Here is a 21,685-nt window from a genome sequence, read left to right as displayed (position 1 = left end):
TCTATACCTCATGACCTCTGATTACTGAAGTAGGTTTTAACTTGTATAATTTGATCCTGTCCTTAATCATTTTATCACCAGTGGGAGAACGTTAGTAATAAATAAAATTAAAGATATGGTATACCCTTGCTGAGGAAGACAACATTTGTTGCCTTTTGCTTGAGCTTTACTTCTCAGAAGGACTGAAATATGAGCTTATTACAAAAACATTCTAGTTAATAAATGCAAACCTCAAGGTATATCTGAGTATATACTTAAATGGGAATAATAGTAGTATATACCGCTGAGATAGGAAGAAAGGAGGCAGTGCAAAATCATTAAAAATAAATAAATAAATAAAAACTGATTAGAACCTACCTGGCCCAGGATGATGAAAGATTAAAACTTCAGTAGACCCAGAGCTTCCTTACACGGTCACTGTTATACATTAGCAAGATAAATGACACACCCAAGGCCAACCATAAATGGCCTAAAAGTGGGTAGTGGCCCATTTCCTGGAAATCCTAGTCCTTTCTCCAAGAGAGTTAGGGAATCCCACTTGTTAGTGCTTGAAATTTCCTAGCGCATTAAAAACTAACCATCCCTACAGCCTGGGATGCTCTTGCCTTCTGAGTTAGACTGCATTCTGTCTATAGAATGTGTTTTTCCCTAAAATAAAACCTCCCTTTCACTTTACCATAGCTCAATCCTGAATTCTTTCCTGCAGGAAGCCCTGGATCCTTACTCGGTAGCCAGTTCCAGGAACTTGGCCAGAATCTGGGATCTCTCACCCCATTCTCCTGCAACACCTCCTATGGTAGGTGTGAGAATTAAATGAGGCAATATATATAGCAGGATTTGGCATGATTGGCGTATTAGTAGCTTCACAAAAGTGTTCCCCAGATCTTCGTTATCACCATTACCATTATCATCAATATCATGCTAGTCTGAATTCTAACCCAAAGTTCCAAAGGTGATTTTTTAATATTATATTTTTTTAAAAATATCATCACAGTGATAAATAGAATACTTACCACTCTTTATCCTTTAACTTTCTAAGATACTATTATTAATTAAAGATTTCTAAGTTTAGGAGTTCCCATCATGGCGCCTCAGAAACAAATCCAACTAGGAACCATGGGGTTGTGGGTTCAATCCCTGGCCTCGCTCAGTGGGTTAAGGATCTGGCATTACTGTGAGCTGTGGTGTAGGTCGCAGATGCGGCTCAGATCTGGTGTTGCTGTGGCTGTGGTGTAGGCCGGCAGCAAGAGCTCCAGTTGGACCCCTAGCCTGGGAATCTCAATATGCCATGAGTGTGGCCCTAAAAATACCAAAAAAAAAGATTTCTAAGTTTATCCCAACAAAACTGATGTCCTTCTGGCAAGCCTCAACAAAAAGGGACATTTTCTTTCTATTCTTGGCATAGTTACATATCTGGTTTTTTTTTTCCTACTTTGATATTAACATATTACTTGCAATATACATGAGAACTTTTAACCGTCTATGGCCTTATTTCCAACCATACCATTGTAATGAAATTATACAGGTAAGTGACTGATAATGACTGATACAGTCAGTGAAAGGTCATTTCTTATTTTCTATGCTCCTGGACTTCTTTTAGAGCATTTGATTCATTTGACTCATTTTTCCTAAAACCTTCTGAGTTTCCATTTCCAAATCTATCTTGCACATCAGACTGACCTCCTACAAATCACGCATAAATGCCCTTTTATCCCATTACTTCTCTGCTGAAAATCATCAATGTTTCCTCATTTCTTTGCGAGAAAAGAATAAAGGTGCTTAGTATTTTCACCTTCATTCTCCACAAGTTTATCTTCATTTATCTTTATAACATTCTAGGAATGAAAAAAAAAGACTTTCTTTGTAATCTGATTCTTTTTAGCATCATTTTGCTAGTTCTCTCTCTGAGAAACTATATAAATACCCATTATAAAACTTCTTACTTCCCTTTTCCTTCATTTTCTACTTGCTACTTTCCATTGACTACTTTGAGTTGAACACAGTTTTAGCACAATGAGCGTTTTTGCTACTTGAGTGAGACTGATTCATAAAGCCCACAAATATGCAGAAGCTTGTAACCAAATACTGCCCTTTAAACTTCTGAATGAGGTATAGGAGAAATCACATATCCATGACCTTGGGCAGTTGAGTTGGTTACATCCTACTTGTAACATAGTCTAGGAATGTAAAAATTGCTAAGTGTTAGTCTCATAAACTTGTATCACTTTCCACAGGAATTTTTTAAAGGAAAGTTTAGGTTCTTTTTTTTCTATCTCACGAAGTTAATTTAATCTAATCATAAACAAGTCTAGTCAGAGCAAAGATAGAGCAAGATGCAAAAATGGTTCTAATGCACAAATATATAGAACCTCACTGTCCCTTTTAACATTTCAATCTAAGATAGAAAAGATAGAACACAGGCCATGAAGCAAGATTTATCTGTCATTCTATCTTGTTTGCATTCTTTGATCAGCCCCACATTATTTCCACTGCTATCTATTCACTTGTGCCCTATCATGGGTTTCCAGATCTAATCTGAAATATATTTATAACTTTCATTACAGGGGTCTTATCTTGTCTAATATTTTTCCCAGAGTAGGAAGTTCTTCACACGCCCAAAGTGGAATTGAGTTTCTTAAGCATATTTCTATAACAACAAAATCTTAAATGATATATGACTATTATAATCAGAACAGTATAATAGGATCAGGGTTAATTTTTATAAATCAATTAAAATATTCTAAGCTTCTTCAGGAAGATTCAATTCTTCCTAACATAATACTGAACAATTTTGAAAATAAAGAAGAAATCCATGAACTACCTAAATAAAGAGAGGACTAGATTTAAACATCCCAAAATTCTGAGGAAGCAAATGTTTATCAATATTCCACAAGTATACTGAATGGATGAATGAATGAATGAACATCTACTTGCTCAGTCTATTTTAATGTAGGATACTAAAGCATTCCACCGACCACCCCCTAAAAAGAGAGTGTCCCAATGGTAAAGGGAGATTAGTAATTACTAATGATCGTTTACATGATTCTTCTTTTTGGGGGGAGGGGGGCAGGGGGGCAGCACAACCACAACATTTGGAAGTTCCTAGGCCAGGGATCAAGTTCATCCTATGCCACAGCCGCAGCAATATGGGATCCTTAACCCATTGCACCGGGCCTGGGGTTGAACAAGCACCTCCACAGAGACAACCAGATCATTAACATACTGTGCCACAGTGGGAACACCCTGATGCTTTTTTTTTTTTTTTTTTAATGCTGTCAAAAACCTTTGACATCAGAGAGAGAGAGAGTGTGTGTATATTCATATTTGGAGCATTTAAATCAAGAATATTTTACTTATTTTCTTGCTTTTATTGTTTGAGAGGCAATTTTTATTTATTTATTTTTTTATTTGCTTTTTAGGGCTGCACCTGTGGCATATGGAAGTTCTCAGGCTAGGGGTCGAATCAGAGCTATAGCTGCCAGCCTACACCATAGTCACAGCAATGCCAGATCCAAGCCCGCCTGAGACCCACACAACAGCTCACAGCAATGCCAGATCCCCAACCCACTGAGTGAGACCAGGGATCAAACCCACATCCTCATGAATTCTAGTGGGATTCATTTCCACTGCACCACAATGGGAAATCCTGAGAGGCAGTTTTTTGTTGCAAAATTAAAATAAACAAAGTGTCATCAAATATGAGGAAAAGTTTAAAGGATGAGTAGCCTTGAATACTATGGTGTCTGTAACTAGGTTTGTATTATATATCAGGGTGAATCAAAAATCTGCCTTATCTGATCTTTATTGACTTTGGAAAAAAAATCAAATGGTTAATGCTAAATATATTTTTCCAAGAAGCTCTTTTACCATGTAGGTAATTGGTTTCAGATTTGTTTCAAATTCCCACAATATATTTAGCTAAATAAAACCATGCCGTTGAATGATTTGCTGTAAACCAATATTTTCAAACAAAATGAATTTTTAAAAGACTCAGTTTATGAACCATGTTAATTTAGATGCATTCTCTGGGTTCAAACATGTTCGCATGTTCTAATCTTCATTATAACATGGGTTGTGGGGGGAGTGGTTAAATAGGAAAATTTCTCAGTGATCTTTTTCAAAAAAAGTCTATATATAGAAGTAAATTTGATTTGAAATTTAACCTTGGAAAATTTCAACATGAAAATGCTCTCTGGTACTTTTCCACAATTTATGTCCCACAGGAAAGAATATTCATAAGGGAAATACTGCATATGCAACTTCTTTCTTTAAACATGTTTTGGTGATACCATACAGAGCTCTTTCTACCTATCCTTGCTATTAGAAAATACATTTATTAATTAAAAACATAAATATGTTCTTGGGAATTAATTATTTTGTATTATAGAAGAAGTCAATGGCATTCTTATCAGGTTTCAATGCAAAGATAGGAAATGCTTAATGAGAATTTTAGTTCAGAGGTTGACAAACCTAAAATAAATACATGATCACACAGACTATAAATTCCTGAGTTATTTCATTACTTTCCTAATTTCTCTACATGTCAGCTGTAATAATTCACATTCAAGTTCAAATCTTGGGTTAAAACTGATTGAAAATAATTTTTCAATATAATAAAGTTATAATTACAGTGTTATTGAACATTAAATAGCAATATCTTGCCTCTTCAGACTCTTCACAATAAGAACTTCACAAATGACTCTGCCATTGGGCAAGAAAGCTGTGACTTTTGTGTTTTTATTGCTTCAAATGTCAGACAAAAAATCTGATAGTACTTTATTATAAATAGTAATCAACAATGCAAAAACAAAAAAATTAAAAGGCTTGCATCTGGCTATAATATTCTAGAATACTGAATAACCCATATTTTATTTATTTATTTTTGGAATGTAATTTTAATTGCCACAAAAGAATAACCCATATTTTAAAGCTCAAGCAACATCAACAATTTTCCTCAAGCATAGTTGGAAAATAATTTATGTAACAGCCAGATTATGAAATTTCTAATATAAAAAATGTCTCATTTAATTTCAAGTTAACTTTTTTTTGCTTTTCTTCATTTTAATTCTCTAACTAGCTTTGTACAACTTTAATTTTCTGTATTTAGGTATAAAATATATATAAGTATCCATAGATTAGCCACTATGCAATTTTGAAAAATTTAAATTAAATTTAAATTTAATTTATAAAATTATAAATTTTAAATTTATATTTAAATTTTATATAAAATTTATATATAAAATTTTATATAAAATTTATACATAAAATTTTATATAAAATTAATATATAAAAATTTAAATATTTATGTTTGTAAATATATCTATATTTACAAACATAAATATAGATATGTTCCTTAATTCAGAAAACATCAGTAAATAATGCCTCTAAGAAATATTTTGTACTAAGACACTTATGCCAAATAAAATACATTTTGTAGTTGTGTGATTCAAAAAATATTTTGGTGTTCTGATGATTTTTCAATTAAGTGCAAACACTATTGAGTTTCCAGTTTCAGCCTAGATATGTGAAAAAAATTCAGTTCAGAGCTAGAAAGAACCTGGATCCTATTACAGCAAGGAAAATCTGACAAACTGAAAATAAAATACTTTTCTTTAAATCATCAAACAATTGAAACCACAGAGCAAATAAACTATCCTGAAATTTAGAGGGTGATGGATACCTGCAGGAAGAAACAAGGCCTTGCATAACTGGAACAGATGCTGCCAAATAACACACAAGCCAGTAAAAAGATCAAGCTAACATTTTTTAACAAGTTCCTAAAGACTGAGTGTAGGTTGACAGGAGAGTGTGAGCTTCCTGGGGCTGCAGACATAGGGAACAACTTGCAACAACACTCCAACTTGCTTTTCCTATAGAGAGTCACCAAGGAAGATCAAGAATGTCTACAGAAGCTTTACCCATGGTACCGGCTGCAAGCGGGGAGAAGCAGCCAACGCCTAAGTTTACAAAGAAAAACTGGCCCATATGGTTTCCCTGGTGAATTTTTTTTAATTAGTTGATTTTTTAAAAATTATAGTTGATTTGCAATGTTGTGTGTACACATATATATAAAACATTCTTTATCAGTGTCTGTTCCCTTATAGATTATTACAAAATATTGAGCATAATTCCCTGTGATATACAATAGGTCCTTGCTGGCTATCTATTTTATTTATATTCACGTATTAATTCCCAAGCTCCTAATTTTTACCACATCCCCTTCCCCTTTGGTAATCCTAGATTTATTTTCTTTGCCTGTGGACCTATTTCTGTTTTTTATATAAGTTCATTTCTATCATATCATTTTTTTTAGATTCCACATACAAATGATATTTGTCTTTGTCTGACTTATTTCACAAAATACGTTAATCCCTATGCCCACTCATGTTGCTGCAAATAGCATTATTTCATTCTTTTTATGGCTAAATAATATTCTGTTACATATATGTACCACATCTTCCTGACTGATTCATCTGCCAATGGGTGAATGTGAGCAAACATCGAAGGAAAATATAATACTAATTCAACACAGTATCCAAAATAGAAGAAATAGGAACACTTCTAAACCCATTTCATGAAGCCAGCTTTACCTTAATAACAAAACCAGATAACTGTCTTTCATTACAGGCCTCTTGGCCTATAATGAGACAAATTCTCAACAAAATAATCTCAAACCATATCCAACATTATCTAACAATGATGATAAATCTGAACAATTGAGGCTCACGCCAAGAATCTAAGGCAAAATCGACATTCAAAAATAAATTAATATTTATCATATTCACATACTAAATAAGAAAAGCTATATGAATATCCCAATAGATGCGGAAAGTGCTTGACAAAATTCAACATGCGTTTATGATTTTTAAAAATCTTAGCCAAGTAGAAATACAAAGTCTTTCTAAACGTAATAGTCGACATGAACAAAAAAAGATAAAGGACAAACAAATAACAAGTTGCAAGTAACATTATATCTAATTGTCTTCTTTTTAACTGCCTCTGTTCAATGTTGTATTAGAAGTTCTAGACAGCACAATAAAAAATAATAAAAAAATACCAATTGCAAAGGAAAACATAAGCCTGGTTGTAGTTAAAGATGAAGCAAAAGTTGATAGAAAATTCATAACAATCTACACAAAACCTGTTACAACTAATTCGTGAGTTTACCATGTTTTCAGGATACAAAGTTAGCCTATAATTTTCAATAATGTTCCTAAATATCAATACCGATCAGCTAGAATTTGAAATTAAAACAAACAAAAAAAAAACATTTTAGAGATGACTCCTGAGATAAAACACTAACAACACAATCCATCAAAGAAATAACTGAAAAGATAGACCTCATTAAAATTAAAAATTTTTGCTCTACAAAAGACAATGTCAAGAGATTGAAAAGACAACACATAGATTGGGTGAAAATATTTATAAAAGATACATCTGCCAAAGGACTCTTTTCTAAAATACACAAACTCTTAAAATTCAACCATAAGAAAACAAATAACTTAATTTAAAAATGGACCAGGAGTTCCCCTCATGGCACAGTGGAAATGAATCCAACTAGTAACCATAAGGTTGCAGGTTCAACCCATGGCCTCGCTCAGTGGGTTAAGGATCTGGCACCTCTGCGAGCTGTGGTGTAGTTCGCAGACACACCTCAGATCTGACATTGCTGTGGCTCTAGCAGCTACAGCTCTGATTTGACCCTTAGCCTGGGAATCTCCATATGCCATGGGTGTGGCCCTAAAAGGACAAAAAGACAGAAAAAAAAAAAAAAAAGGACCAAAGGGAGTTCCCATTGTGGCTTAGTGGTTAGAAAACCCAACTAGGATCCATGAGGATGCAGGTTCAATCCCTGGTGTCACTCAGTGGGTTAAGGGTCTGGCATTGCAATGAGCTGCGGTGTAAGTCACAGACACAGCTCAGATCTGGCATTGCTGCAGCAGTGGCACAGGCAGTAGCTCTGATTCAACCCCTAGCCTGGGAACCTCCTTATTCAGTGAGTATGGCCCTAAAAAGCAAAAAAAAAAAAAAAAAAAAAAAGATCAAAGACCTTTACAAAAACTTCACCAGAGAAGGTATACAGATGGAAAATGAGCATTTGAAAAGATGTCCCATACCATATGTCATCAGGTAAATGCAAATTAAAACAACGGGATACAATTACACAATTCTTGGAATGGCCAAAATCAAAATCCAGAACATTGATACCAAATGCTGGTGACTATGGTGCAATGGGAACTCTCATACTTTGTTCATGGGCATTAGAAAATGGTACAGATACTTTGGAAGACAATTTGGTGGTTTCTTATGAAACTAAATATACTATTACCATTTGATCCAGCAATTTTTCTCCTTAGTATTTACCCAACAGAGTTGAAAACTTACATATACAAAAAAAAAAAAAAAAAGAAAGAAAAAACAACCTACACACGGAATTTTATAACAGCTTTGTTCACAATTGCCAAAACATGGAAGCCCACAAGATGTCCTTCAATAGGTCAAAAGATAAATAGACTGTGGTACAACGAGAGAGTGGAATATTATCCACTGCTAAAAATATGTAAGCTACTGACAGTAAAAGACATGGACGAATCTTAAATGCATATTACCAAGAGATCAATCTGAAAGGTGTACATACTGTATGATTCCAACTATATTGTCTTCTAGAAAAGGCATGGACAACTATGGAGACAGTAAAAAGATCAGTGGTTGGCAGGGGTTGTAGAGGAGGAAAGAATAATAAGACTTTGGGTGCAGTGAAAATACTCTGTATGATACCATAAAAATGAATACATAGTACACATATATCCAAACTCATAGAATGAACAACACCAAGAGTGAACCTTAAGGTCAACTATGGACTTAGGGTGATTATGATGTTGATGTAGGTTCATCACTTGTAACAAATGTGTTGATAATAAAGGAGGGTTATGCAGATGTGGGAGTGGGACATGTGGGAAATCTCTGTACCGTCCTTATAATTTTACTCTGAACCTAAAATTGCTCAGAAAGCATAAAGATTGTTTTAAAAATTCACTTAGGAGTTTCCTTCACGGATCAGCACTTATCTGATAGGATTCATGTAGATGCAGGTTCAATCCCTGGCTTCGATCAGTGGATTAAGGCTCTGGCATTGCTGTGAGCTGTGGAGTAGGTTGCAGACACGACTCAGATCCTGTGTTGCTGTGGCTTTGTTGTAGTCTGGCAGCTGTAGCTCCAATTCAACCCTTAAACCCTTAGCCTGGGAACTGCCATATGCCTCAGGTGTAGCCCTAGAAAGCAAAAAAAAAAAAGGCCATTTACAAAGGCATTCATTCAAAAAGCATAAGCACTTAGGTATAAATTTTAGAAAATAAGTGCAGGATTTGCAGACTAAAAACTATGAAATAGTCATGAGGCAAATTTTAAGAGACCTAATAAATAGAATAATATACCATTTTTGTGAGTTGGAAGACTCGTGTTTAAAAGTAAACTCTGACCAAAATGACCTGTAAATTCAATGCAACTCCAATCAAAATCAAAAATAGGCATTTTTGGAGAAGTTGAAAAACTTTTCCTCAAATTCATATAGACCTAGAATATCCTAAAAAAATTTTGAAAAAAAAAGAGTACAAAGTTGGATGACTAACTCCACTTTATTTCAAGACTTATTATAAAGCTACTGTAATCAAAGCAGTGTAGTATTTATGTAAATATAAATAAATAAATCAGTGAAACAAACAAAAAAAGAGTGCAAAAATAGACCCACACATGGATAACCTGTTTCCCATGAAGGTGCAAAGGATATCCTTTCTCAGGAGTGTTGGAACATTTGGATATCAAACTTCAATTCATATATTGCATCATTTAAAAACAATTTAAAATGGATTATAGATCTAACTGTAAAGTCTAAAACTACAAATCTTTCACAGGAAATCACAGGTTAAAACCCTTGTGGCCTTGGGTTAAACAAAGAATTCTTAGGTATATACCAAACCACATTCATAAACAAATGGTAAATAGGACTAAAATATTATTTTTTATTATTTTTTTATTTTTGTCTTTTTAGGACTGCACCTGCAGCATATGGTGGTTCCCAAGCTAGGGGTAAAATCTGAGCTGTAGCTGCTGGCCCACACCACAGCCACAGCAATGCTAGATCTTAGCCGAGTCTGCAACCTACATGGTAGCTCACAGCTACACTACTCTGGAGCTCATGGTAACGCTGGTCCTTAACCCACTTAGCAAGGCCATGGATCAAACCTGCATCCTCATGGATGCTAGTCAGATTTGTTTCTGCTGAGCCATGATGGGAACTCCACATCTGCTCTTTAAAGACACTATTAAGAGAATTCAAAGATAAGTCCCAATGTGGGATAAGCCTCAATTTTTCAGAAATGGGTAGATATATTAGGAAAAACAAATTGCATGCAGGAAGTGTATAATACAAACAACAAGCCTATGGAGAAAAAGAAAGGGGGAGAAATCTGTCTATCAAATGGAAAAAGTGCATTGCTCTTATAAAAGCCTTACAAATATATGTCATGTACTTTACCATCAAAATTTTTAAAATTTGAAATAGAAATGGGTATCTTTCATATTTTCAGATAAATAGAAAATTAAAAAATAAGAATTTATAAATAATCTTTAAGATGAACTTTTGAGGAGTTAGGAAATATACTCACAAAATTTAGCTTAAAGGTGAAATTAAAGTAAATTTATAGATTGTTTAAAAATCAGGGAGAAATAGAAAAATTTATGACAATGCTAATAAAGCACAGTGAAATCTGTACTCAGAAAAAAAAATTATGACCACAAGATCTTTAGTTATAAAATAAGAAAAGAATAAATGGTAAAATAGTAAGTTAGGGGTAAAGCAACTAAGTAAACCATAAGGAACTTAAATGAAAATGAAGTAAAAAATCTGAGAATAACAAAATCAAAATCAAAAGCCACACATATGCTTGTGCGCACACACACACACACACACATACACAAACAGAATGTCTAAATTCAAGGACTGCTTATTTTAAAATGCAAAAAAAACAGAAAGATATTTAGAAGCTTAAGTTTATTAGACAATAAAACAGTGCACACTTGGAGTAAGAAATGATAATTGAAGATTTAAGAGAGATCAAAAGAATAGAAGTTAGGACATATAATTATCTGAAAAAAGAAAAGACAACTTCTAAGAAAATACTATATATATATATATATATATATATATATATATATATATATAAATTTGATTGGTCCAATTAACAGGAAAATATTAGAAAGACAACTAAAACAATTAAAGAGCACCAAAATGGACAAGAGAATGGTTTATAGTAGAGTATTTCTCTTAAAGGACTAAGTGTGGTATAGTCAAGCAGAGGACAGAATGAGAAGATGCTGAGGGCATATTCTGTAAAAGAGGCAACTCTGAATGGATTGTTTCAGATTTCTTATCTGAAGTACACTGTATTTGCATATGTCCAATAACCATGAAGATGATATATTTAGATACACGAAGACAACATCTTTACAGATTTGACATCAAGAAACATGACAATATCCAATTCCCTGTCCAATTCAGGGAATCCTTCACTACGTGGTCCAGGGAATCAATTCAATCTCCTCAAACTGGTAAATTCTATTTTATTTTCTTGAGTGACAGGGTCCCTCTGGCCTTCAGTTTAAATGTGACTGCTCATTTATAAAAGCTGATATTGATAGAGATAATGTCAGATTTCACAGAAACACTCTGTTAGGTCTTTCAATCATTTCTATATATCAGAATGTCACAGACCTAGCCCAGAATAACTTTAGGACACTGGAACCAAAGAGATAGCTTCAGCTAAATCAAAATCTCAAAAGTATGTAATTCCATATAATTTCACAATTCCAAGAAAATGTAGCTAGGACTTTTCAACGTGTCAAAATGTTCCCAGTTCTTCTACTTCTCTGTTTTCTTTTCTATTAAAAAGAGGCAAAGACTTTTCTACATCAGAAAATCTCAGGCAGTCTGGACTTAAAAGATATTTTAATAATGATTTAGATCATTCACCAATGCACAGCTTGACACCTCTGTATTAACCAGGATTCTGTGCTTTAGAACAACAGAAAGCAAATCTGGATAGTTTTGAAATGCTATGAGTTGATTAGAAAAGTGTGAAGTATCTCTTAGAATAAACACTGAAAAGCCATATCCTGAGAAGGACAGACACTAAAGCACATCTGGATACCCAGCTGAGGGAACTACTAGGCAGTTTCTATTGCATTCATTTCAAGTTCTCACCTTTTGCAGCTCAAATTCTACTGAGGTTTTGACTGACTTGGATCAAGGTACCAACTTAGCCAGGAAAGGAAAGGACATTCTATTAACAGCCCCTCTTAGACCTTATCCTCAAAGGAAAACTTTATTCCTGTGCAAATATATGGGGGAAATATATGGTGTGCAGGCAAAAACAAGTATCCATGCCACACTATCCATGGTTTGCTAATACAGGGCTCTCCATTCTGTTTAAACAAAATCAGCTGTGGGAACTCATCACCCCCAAAGTAGTGAAAGGGTGCCTCACTACTTCATCGTGAAACAGCTCTGTTATACTTGTTTCTCTCACATTCAGCAGACTTTTCTTTATTTATAGCTTTCATCTTTCACTTTGAATCCCACCCCATAAAGCTCTTCAGTCAATGATTCTCCCTCTTCCATACCAAACATTTGAAAGCAATTTCAAACAATTTCAACCAGTTACTGCTCCGGCTAGAAATCTGTACATCCAATGCATGTATTTCTATCTTGTCTACAAAGAATTTGGGCAACTCTAAAAAAGTCTTCAATCTGTATTTCTTTGATAATGCAAAAGAAGGGAGCTAAAATGGATATGACCTTTTAGAGAATTGTTTCTAGACTCCCATGATCACTGCTTCCTCTTCTATTATTTTTTTCTATAAATCATCAATTTAACATCTCTTGACCTTTGATGCAAGTGACCTCAAGCATCCTCATGGTGAGTTCATGGATTCTATCTTCCATTTAGATTACAACAACTATCCATCATAAAGCCTCCAACATATTGCCTATTCCACAGACTCTGTTACTGAGATATGTTCTCTGTACTCTAAGAATGGAATTTTTTAAGCCTAGAAAATAAGCACTCTCTTATAAGCTCTCAGTATAAACCAACCTCAAAAGTCAAGACTAGAAGACACTTTAAAAACTGGTTCCATATCTTTCATAGGAAAATGGATAATAAAAGTCATTTGTCTATTGTACCTACTAATTAGGAGGAAAATTTGGTTGTCAAAGCAGGTTATTTCTTTCACAATATTTCAAACTCAAGGTCACTACCTTAGATGACTACATTTTCTTGCTCATACCATTATAACTGTTTTTCTTTTCTTAAATATATTTATATCTATTTACTTAGACACCTTGCTCTCCTCCATACCTGTGCTGCCAGCTTAATAATAATATCAGTATGTAATATTTACATAGGCATTGCTGTTAGGCATTGACTTATAATAACTCATTAATGCTAACCATATCAAACATAAAGTTTACTTGCCTATTATCACATAGCTACTAAGTGGAAGAGCCAGAATTTAAACACAAATGGTTTAATCTTAGATCCTAAATTAATAAATATGATAAAACACTACCTCTCAAAGCTCAGCTGTGAGTATATCACTCAGCTACTGCAAGTATAAAATAGGCTACTGCAATTCTTTATATACATATATACACATATACACATGTACATAAACACACAGTCTTTAACCCTGGAAATGCAACACCAACTTTATAACTTTACTTTTCAAACTGATACTCTTCCTATTCCACTTTCCTGTCGACCTTGTCCAAAAATCTCTAATGTGCATAAAACCGCATTCTGCAAGGAACACTGCCAATTTCTTCTCATCTGACCTTTCCCTTAGTCAACCTTATTTCATGTTTCTTTTCAATATGCATCTTCCTTTAGTCAGGGAAGGTTTTCACTGCTTCTTTCCCCAATCCCCACAAGTTACTTTCTGATTCTCAATTCTAGACCCTGGGTCTTGACTCAATTTCTGGTGCATTTGTCACTGCCAGTCAAGTCTGATCCAACTTTCTAGCCCTATCTAAAGTATTAAAAACAATCCATGAGTGTTAATAAACCCACCTTGCTCTCCTCCATACCTGTGCATTGTTTTCATAGTTCCATTTCAGTTAGCCTTTAAGGATCTCTAATCCTAAAAATCTGTGAATGTATTTTCCTTGTAATCGAGGGAAGGAATCAAGATACCCTTCCTTTCCAACACTTAACACCATAATAGACCAAAAGAAAGTGCCTAAGGAATATGTGTGTGTAAATTCTTCAAATGCACTTCCAACACCTAAATAGAAAGGAACCTTAAAATTACCTTTAGCAGGAGACTATACCATTCAGTGAACTTTACAGAAAAATACTATTAGAATTTTTTTTTAAGTTTTTTTCTCTCTAAATCCTACCTTACACTGAAGACTAGCATATATTTTAATTTCTGAAAGTTAGTTTTTCCTTGGCAGTTTAAGTAATTGGTTGAAATATTAATTGTTCATCCTGGAGTCTATAAAATATTTAAGATAGAGATCAATATGAGATGTTTTCAGATTTAGTGTTATGATAAGGGATTACAGGGAGAGATTCTGACAACTAAACAGAAAGCCAATACAAATTTCTAGAACACTTGTTTTCAAATTACTATGAACAAGATGAAGTCAAATAAAATCTAAATCAATGTATGTTCTAAAGGTCACTTAGGTTGTATTTATCACAATCATATAAAAGATTTGTAAAATCTTCAAATTTAAATTCTTAAGAATTTTTCTAACATTTTCTAAAGAAAATGTACTTAATTAACATTGATTCAACTCTAATGCACAAATGTATGTACTTTTTCATGTTTTTAAGGAGAAAAACATGTTCTAAATATATCTGTAGTTAAATCATACTCTTTGCCCTCTGGTGACTAAGGCTTTGGAGCACTGTTGCCATTTGATAGTGGCACACAGAACAGAAATACTAAACTTTTTAAAATATTGTTGTAAATAAAAATTATTTAAACCGTAAAATTATAAAATTAATTTTAGGCAGTGTTGACAACAAAATACCATACTCTGATTCCATTTCTATCACTTCCCTTAAATAAAAGTAAATTTTAACTCTGGCATTTCTAGATTGCTCCATATGCTCTCATAGTCAATGGGAGTTCTTTCCCTTGCTCCTGAAGGTCCTTTCCTTCAGTTCATTTAATTCCCCATGCGTATCATCTTCTACCTTGAGGATTTATCACATTTCATTCATCTCCCTGATATGTTACTTACTAAATGAAGGACTCTTCAATTCTTAGATATGACCTCAAAGAGCATTTCCTCACACAAGCTTTCCCAAAAGTCTACCTTGAATGACATCTTCCAATGTTTCATAAGAATGTGTGTTCTTCTCTCACGGCATTATTAAAGTTTTGGATTAATTATTGGATTAATACCAATTTCTCTCATTTTTGCATATTCTCCACGTTGACAGATACTTTTTAAAACTCACTGCTATAGTCTCTGGCATATACTAGACACATATGAAACGTTGGAAGAATGAATTAATGCACAAAAGAATGAATTTTACATGCAAGGAAAAGTGGCCTAAGAGAAACATGATATTTCACAGCATTCATGCTTCAAAACTAAGACAAATAACCTCCTGGGAGAGAATCACCAGTATTTGGCTCAAGGAGGTTCACATCAATCAATCTTGACTGTTTTGAAACTGTCAGCTTCACTAAAGTCTGAAAATATTGTGAAATTGACATGACTGATTAGAAATATATGGATGAAGAAATCTATTTTTCTATTTCAATATATTACTCCTTAAGGCAAACATTATTGATTGGTGGTTGATAATTCCACCTACCCTAAAACTGTAATCATTCAATAATATATTTACTAATGGTACCCCACATAGAGATTTGACAGTGGGGATCATTTACATTTTTGAATTACTGAATTCAATAAGTAGAAAATACATTATGACAATTGATGATAAAAAATTAACTTTGTATAATTCTTAAAAAGCATAATTTTTTAAACATGGGGAATAGATTATACCAAATGTAAATTTTTTAACTTCTTGAAACTAAATATATCTATTTTAGCTATATTTTTGTACACTCGAATAATCCATAGAGAAAAACAAATTACAAATATCACTTTAGGAAATGTTTGGTAAACTAATTGTTTTTTTCTTTTTTCCCTCTTTTTCTTTCCTTCTTTCCTTCCTTCCCTTCTTCCTTCCTTTCTGTAAAAATATTCCTAAGTTCCAAGAAGTACTTGATTCTATAGGTTCAATTTGCTATATTTCTTGGGTAAGTAATACCTAGGAATTTAATAATAGATTGTATATCTACATGCATCTCTGTGTGGCTATTTAGGTGACTTGTAGGTGAGTTTTCTTAACAGGTGATGCTGTTCCTTTATTATAGCAGCATCTCCCTCCGGCAGCCTTACAACCTTTCACTGATATGATCACTGATACAATCTGGTCTATCAAGACTGGAAACATTTCCTAAAAGATGAAGCTATCCAGGTGAGATAGAACTTGGCTAAAAATACATCCTATGTATTTAGTCTGCTAAATGGCAATGGTTCTTAGTAGAGAAAAATTTGCTAAGAATTATTAATTTACTGATTAGATTTTAAAAAAGAACTTGAATGCACAGAGAATGACTAAGATTTTCTGGTAGCACAGTAAGTTAAATATTAAATGTAACTTATAGACATTCCGTACATACATCCAATCTCAGAGGGAAAATCTGCAGGTCTTTAGGTTTCTTTTTTGAAAAAAAAATGAGATTTTTCAATATACATTTAACTTATTTTTCTACTAAGAATAGCAAATTTCAAGCAAACCTGAAATCAAGCTCTCTCTTCAATAGTCAATGAAGAAATTAACATTTTGGTAATGGATAAAGTAACTCGCCTCAATAGAGCTGACTGTAAAAATAAGATTTCAATATTTTCATCCTAATATCAAAGAAAAGCTTGCTTTTATCCCTCCCTGGGGGGGGGGGGAGTGATCTTTGAATAATGATGTTGGACAATAGTTTAAATCAAAGTAATTTCTCTCGTGGGTCCAAGTGAAAGGGAGACAATTTACTTTCATTTACTTTGAATTGTAGTAATGTTAAGTCAGTATTCCCTTACCATTGCTGCTAAAGATGAGTATTCCTCCTGATTCATTTTCTGTTACAATGTCTCTCAACTCTGGCTGCATCTTCAATGCTTTTAGAGCTTTTTTAAAACACTAATATACTGAGTAATAACCTATATGGGAAAAGAATCTGAAAAGGAATGGATACATGTATATGTATAACTGATTTACTTTGCTGTATGCCTGGTATCAACACAACTTTGTAAGTCAAGTGTATTTCAATAAAATTAAAAAAAAATTAAAATAATGAAATAAAAATACTGCTATCAGAGTCTTGCCCAGATAAATTAAAACCAAATTTCTGGCACTAGGACCTGGCCAGCTATTGTTCTTTAAACTTCCCAGGTGATTCTAAGGCACAATGAAAGTCACAAACTGTTAAGGGAGGTTGAAAGTCAGTCAAAGGTAACTACCAAGGAGTTAAGAAAAAATAGTCAACAATACTAGGAGGTTCTAGATTTAGCTCCCAGTTGGTTCAAGAAATCCCATTAAGATATGCTTCACAATCCTATTAAGATATGCTTCATGAAAAAGTATACATGAATTTCGGTTGTGGCTCCAAATTTCCTGTTTTCCTCAGACTGGAAGGTACTTTTCAGAAAATCAATCATAACTAATACAGTGGTCAAGTGGTAGCTGGCATTGAAAAATGAAGGGTCTTAACTTAGAATATTATATATAAATGTATTATGTATGTGTACTATATATATTATTATGAGTATTAAAAGTTTTGATGTAACAGATGATTTTTTAAAAAAATACATTATAGGGAGTTCCCATTGTGGCTCTTGGGTTACAAACCTGACTGATATCCATGAGGATGCAGTTTCGATCTCTGGCTTTGCTCAGTGGGTTAACAATCTGGCATTGCTGTGAGCTGTGGTGTAGGTCACAGACGTTGCTGCAGCCGTGGTGTAGTCAGGCAGCTGCAGCTCTGATTTGACCCTTAGCCTGGGAGCTTCCATACACTGCAGATGCAGCCCTAAAAAGCAAAAAACAAACAAACAAACAAAAAAAAAACATATATATAAAATTTCTAAATTACCTCAAGGAGAATAGGCATACACAGATATATACATAGGCACATACACACACACATATCTAAACTATAACAGACAGATATGAGAAAAATTAAACAAAAATAATAAACTGTTGAAAATAGAAGAAGCATTAAAAACAGAGCAGGCAACATAACACAATCAGAAACTAATATATGTGTTACATCAATAAACAAAAACTCATTCATTATATCAAAAATATATGTTGTTTGAAAGAAATGCATTAAAACATATGATTGAGAAAACTTAAGGTAAAAGAATAAATGAAGACATTATGATGAACACTAATTTAAGGAGAGGAAAATATCATCTCAACCGATGGATAAAATACACTTGGAAAATATTTAACACTCTTTAATGATTGCTGAAAACAAAGTGAAAGACAGAGAGAGAGAGGAGTTTTTAAGTCTGATAAGTATCTAAAACCCCCAGGGGAAAAAAAAAAATCAAACTTAATAGTAAAATACTGAATACTCTTCCTCTGAGATCTGGAAGAAGACAGATACACTTCCCAAAATACTGATACCGGAAAGATGGTACCAGAATCCAGGTTCTTGGTTCGCGGAGGCTGAAGAATGAACTCCGCGAACACACAGGCAGCAAGCAAGCAAAGTCTTTATTAAAGAAAAGCAAATAGCTACCAGGACAGGCTGGGAGGGGGGTGAAGAGGCCCCCTTTCCTATTGTTCTCTAGGGATTTTTTTATCTCTTAAAGGTGGGGAGGGTACCAGTGTGGGGTCCAGAAAGATGTGGTTTTCTCCAATTGGTCTTGCTCAATTACCTTTATCAGTCCTTGCCCAATAGCGGTTTTAGGGTTGGAAAAGTCCCCTGTAAGTTTTATGGGTTCTTTGTCCTTTTCTTTTCTTAGATTAAGTGACCATTCCTCTCATTCCTTTTTTATCAGTTGAGGAGTGGGCTAGAGATTCACATTTCCTACAGTAAACAAAATCTGTGCGGAATTTGCATTTCCTATAATAAAACAAGGCCTGTGGAGGTGTTACTGCCTGGAGCCCTTAAACCACAAATGTTAATCAATATCCATATGAAAGGAATGTATCAGAGCCCATGCTCCTACACTAACTATGTGAGTGAGTTAATATTCTGCCTCAATACTACTCTTCAACATTGTCCTTAAGGGCCAAATTTCATAATAACAAAAAATAAAAGTCATGTGGGGGGAAGAAAGCAACAAAACTTTCATTATTCACAGATGATATGATTGCATATGTAAAAATATGAAAGAATCTATATAAAATTATGAAAATAAGTTTTAGCAAAATCATTGAATTAATCAACATAAAACTATTGTATTTCTAGATTTCTAGATTTTAGAAAATAAGAAATAAATAAAATATACCATTTATACTAGCGGCGTAACATACCAGATGTAGAGGAATGTATGTCTAAAGAAAAACCTTAAAGTCCTCTATAAAGAATACTACACAATATTATGAAAGAAATTTAAAAAAATAAACGGAGGTATTACTATGTTTTGAGCTGAAATGTTATACATTAAAAGTGTCAGTCTTGGAATTTCCCATCGTTACTCAGCAGTAATGAACCCAACATATCCATTAGGACACAGATTCAATCCCTGGCCTCTCTCAATGGCTTAAGGATCCAGTGTGGCCATGAGCTATAATGTAGGTCACAGATGTGGCTCAGATCCAGCACTGCTATGGCTGTGGTAAAGGCCAGCAGCTACAGCTCCGACTCAACCCCTAGCCTGGAAAGTTCCATATGCCATGGGTGCATCCCTAAAAAGGTTAAAAAAAAAGTCAGTCTTCCTCACGTTGACTATATATTGAGTAAAATTACTTGAAAATCCAAGGGTCTTTTTTGAGAATATGGGAAAACTGATTCTAAAATTTATGAAGAAATAAAAAAGGTTAAGAATATCCAAAGCAAGATTAGTACAGAAGCCAAAGACTTAACACTACCATATATGAACACCAGAACTATTGTGATTTTGACAGGTTTACAATGAAATATTACTCAGCCACAAAAAATGAATTAAATAACACTATTTGTAGCAACATGGATGGACCTAGCGATCAATCTATTAAGTGAAGTTAGTCAGTCAAAGACAAATATCATATGAGATCACTAATCTGTAAAAGCTAATTTAAACATTGTATAAAAGAACTTATTCACAAAACAGACTCAATGATTTTGAAACCAAACTTATGGTTACCAAAGGGGAAACGTTGGGAGAGGGATAAATTGGGAGGTTGGGCGTGCCATAGCCACACTACTATATATGCTATCAGTAAGTAACAAGGACCTTCTGTATACCACAGGGCAATCTACCCAATACTCTGTGATGGCCTATATGGGAAAAGAATCTGAAAAAGAATGGACATCTCCATATCCATAACTGATTCATTTCGTGTACAGTTGAAGCTAACACAACACTGTAAGTCAACCGTACTCTAATAATTTTTTTAAAGACAGTTTGTTATTGATATAGGGGTACAGAATGGACCAAAGGAGCAGAATACAGAGATCAGAAATAGACCTATGCACTTAGTGTCAATCGATTCATGGTAAAAGCAGTAGTGAAGTACAGCAGGAAAAATGTTGTATTTCCAATAAAGACTTTATTTATTTATTTATCTATTTATTTATTTATTTATTTTTGTCTTTTATCTTTTTAGGGCCATATCCATGGCATACAGAGGTTCCCAGGTTAGGGGTCAAATCAGAGCTGTAGCCACTGGCCTACGCCACAGCCACATCAACAACATGGGACCCAAGCCACATCTGCGACCTACACCATAACTCATGGCAATGCCAGATCCTTAGCCTGCTGAGCGAGGCCGGGGATCGAATCCCCATCCTCATGGATGCTGCTTGTGTTCGTTAACCACTGAACTGCAATGCGAACTCCTGTGTGAATTTATTTACAATATTCAAATTGAAATGGTCTTTTTGACCAGGACACACGATCCAAATCCAAGAGGGACAAATTAGTTAAGTTTGAAGTATTATTAATTCCAAAGAAAAAATTGTAACTTTACAATGGAAATGCTGAAAGACACAAAGACACCATCTGGCTATACAAAATACCAGAGAGAATGTGCCAGTAAGACTGGGAAAAAAAATTTAACAGATGGACAATGGGGTCCTACAGTATAGCACAAGCAACTGTACACAGTTTCTTGATTTAGAAAATGATGGAAGATAGTATAAAAAAAATAATGTGTATATCTATGTATATCTACACACACACACACATATGGCTGGAAATTGAAAGATCATTGTAAATCAACTATACTTTAATAAAAAACATTTTAAAAGTGGATCAGGCAACAACTTTGCTTTCGCTCAAATGGCCATAGACCTTTAGTAGATGAAAAACGAAGACCTAAGCCCCCTAAATATTTGATGATATTGTCACTATTTTTGGAGCAATAATGACTAAGTCATCAGTCTATCA

The 21,685-nt window shown here is 34.0% G+C and overlaps 1 protein-coding gene and 1 long non-coding RNA gene across 5 annotated transcripts in view; one reads left to right on the top strand and one right to left on the bottom strand.

Moving 5' to 3' along the window:
* Window positions 1-21,685, bottom strand: part of PRR16 (proline rich 16) — a 265,010-nt gene that overhangs the window by 36,244 nt on the left and 207,081 nt on the right. The window lies entirely within an intron of this gene.
* LOC110259454 overlaps window positions 1-21,685 on the top strand; it is a 60,932-nt gene that overhangs the window by 20,691 nt on the left and 18,556 nt on the right. The window contains exons 2-4 of one of the 2 annotated variants that reach the window (XR_002341866.1): window positions 707-796; window positions 16,462-16,565; window positions 20,547-20,662. This is a non-coding gene — a long non-coding RNA (uncharacterized LOC110259454). The remainder of the gene's footprint in view (window positions 1-706; window positions 797-16,461; window positions 16,566-20,546; window positions 20,663-21,685) is intronic. The other variant, XR_002341865.1, reaches the window with a different exon arrangement.

Source organism: Sus scrofa, chromosome 2 (genome assembly GCF_000003025.6).
Source record: "Sus scrofa isolate TJ Tabasco breed Duroc chromosome 2, Sscrofa11.1, whole genome shotgun sequence".
In the NCBI taxonomy this organism is placed as follows: domain Eukaryota; kingdom Metazoa; phylum Chordata; class Mammalia; order Artiodactyla; family Suidae; genus Sus; species Sus scrofa.
The sequence above is the reverse complement of the archived record's forward strand: the minus strand, read 5'-3'. Positions and strand labels throughout refer to the sequence as shown.